The sequence below is a fragment of the Staurois parvus genome, unplaced genomic scaffold, assembly GCF_062004578.1.
Source record: "Staurois parvus isolate SC_StPar_1 unplaced genomic scaffold, SC_StPar_1.0 ptg001006l, whole genome shotgun sequence".
Taxonomy (NCBI): domain Eukaryota; kingdom Metazoa; phylum Chordata; class Amphibia; order Anura; family Ranidae; genus Staurois; species Staurois parvus.
Window position 1 is genome coordinate 20,226 of NW_028318802.1, and position 2,415 is coordinate 22,640.

At 53.2% G+C, this 2,415-nt stretch overlaps 1 non-coding gene across 1 annotated transcript; it reads right to left on the reverse strand.

The window, feature by feature from the left end:
* On the reverse strand, window positions 1-72 carry TRNAD-AUC (transfer RNA aspartic acid (anticodon AUC)). The gene has a single exon. It is a non-coding gene; the product is annotated as a tRNA-Asp (tRNA).
* Window positions 73-2,415: the final 2,343 nt, after the last annotated feature.

Here is a 2,415-nt window from a genome sequence, read left to right on the forward strand (position 1 = left end):
TGCGTTGGCCAGGAATCGAACCCGGGTCAGCTGCTGGATAGGCAGCTATGCTCACCACTGCACCACCAACGCAAGGTATGTGTTTGGGAGGAAAACCACGCAAGCACAGGGGAGGTACAAGCGGCCATAGGCTGTCCAGTGATCCCGAGGGTGTGGCCAGATTACAGGGGCGGCATGTCATCCCGCCCACACATCGCGTCCAGGGAAAAGAAGACACCGGGCCTGCGGACCTCTCTACCCCTCCTCCAGCAGCGTCTCCTGGACTGGATCGTCTTGGGACTGGGACACGGAGCCAGGTAAGACACAGCAGCCCGCTGCCCGTCCCTGTACTAAGTGTCCCTTCCGTTGGAAGAGGAGGGGCGACGGCACCACGCCGCCCCCCCCCCTAAAAAGTGCGGCCCTAGGCAAACGCCTTGTTTGCCTCGTGGCAAATACGCCCCTGGTTGTAAGCCTCATTTTTGCGCCCCTGTACCTTGTGTACATATGTACCCCCCTAGCTACGCCTCTGTGTCACATAATGACATTTCAAGAAGTTTTATTGGCCAGCGGGAAGTGACTGCGCTGCGCTGGAAAAAGAGCACGGCCAGCCGTACTTTATTTCAGCGCACACCGCCCGCACTTGCCTTGTCTTGATTGGACCTAAAGTTGGCTATAAATGAATTGAAGTTCGTCTGGTTCAGAATCCAGCTGAATTTCAATCCATCTATGGCTGTCCTTGCTCATGAAAAGTTAATCTATCTCATGAATGGGCTTGTTGGAAGTTCTTTTTCCATCAGCGCATGCAGCCAATCAGCTGCTGGGCTGATCAGTATATTCTGACTATCAGCATGTGGTGACTGCGGTACGCTAGAAAAAGTACAGCCTGCTGTACTTCATTTTGGTGCCTGCACACTACCACAATGCATTGGTGTGATCCAGCCACACCAAAGACAAGGCATGTGTCAGGGGCGTACCTACAGGCATTGCAACTGCGACCCGGCCCCATGCTGCAGGGGGGTCGCACGGCTGGGACAGTCCCACCACATTGCATTGTACACTTTTTTTTTTCACACAAACTATAGAGCAGGGGTCCTCAAACTACGGCCCGCGGGTCACATGCGGCCCGCCAAGGACATTTATCCGGCCCGCCGGGCAGGGGCGTATCTGCCGCGAGGCAAGGGACTAGGGTTTGGCAGGTCGGGAGAGCTCGGCAGGGCTCGGGCGGGAGGCAGGAGGGTGGGATCAGCAATTCTAGAACAGGGGAGGGTGGGCTCGGCTTATGAACCCGCACCAATCACCAGGCGTCTCTACAGCCAGCCGGCCATCTATTCTGATCAGTGCATGCAACCGTGACGGCCGGAGGGCGGAGCCTAGAGCTGACCATGAAGAGGGGGAGCAAGAGAGGAGACTCCATCGCTGCATGTCGGGTATCATGGCCACGGACCCTATATAAGTGCAAAAGATGATCGATCTCCTGCTTCTCTCTTTCCCCCCTCTCCCCCCCCCCCTCACTCTCTCCCCCCCCCCTCTTCTCTCTTTCTTTCCCCCCTCTCTTTCTCTCTCTCTCCCCCCCTCTCTTTCACTCTCTCCCCCCTCCTCTCCCCCCCTCCTCTTTCTCTCTCTCCCCTCCTTATCTCTCCCCCCCCCCCTCTCTCTCTTTACATTGTACATAGATCTGACCCAACAAGGTGTCCTGCATTTGCCGTATATTTTGCTCCATAAGACACACTTGGGGGGAAATTTCTGTGCGTCTTATGGAGCGGCCGGCCCAGTATTCCCGCCGCCGTTGTATGTCCGCAGTCTCTGGTCATCTCCTGTACTGTGGCCGCATTTGTTCATATTTTTTTTTTTTTTTTAAACTATAGTCCGGCACTCCAACGGTCTGAGGGACAGTGAACTGGCCCCCTGTTTAAAAAGTTTGAGGACCCCTGCTATAGAGGCACCAAAGAGATGTTCTCCGTCAAAAGGCAGGTGTCTATTCATTGAGTGAGCTGGTCCTTGAACAACACCAAAAATTCTTAAGTTGCCGGAGTTGTTTTTCCTGAGCTCTTGGTGATGGAATGATGTTATCACTCCTCGGTAAGGTGATGTTATCACTCCTCGGTAAGGTGATGTTATCACTCCTCGGTAAGGTGATGTTATCACTCCTCGGTAAGGTGATGTTATCACTCCTCGGTAAGGTGATGTTATCACTCCTCACTAAGGAGATGTTATCACTCCTCACTAAGGAGATGTTATCACTCCTCACTAAGGTGATGTTATCACTCCTCACTAAGGTGATGTTATCACTCCTTGGTAAGGAGATGTTATCACTCCTCGGTAAGGAGATGTTATCACTCCTCGGTAAGGAGATGTTATCACTCCTCGGTAAGGAGATGTTATCACTCCTCACTAAGGAGATGTTATCACTCCTCGGTAAGGTGATGTTATCACTCC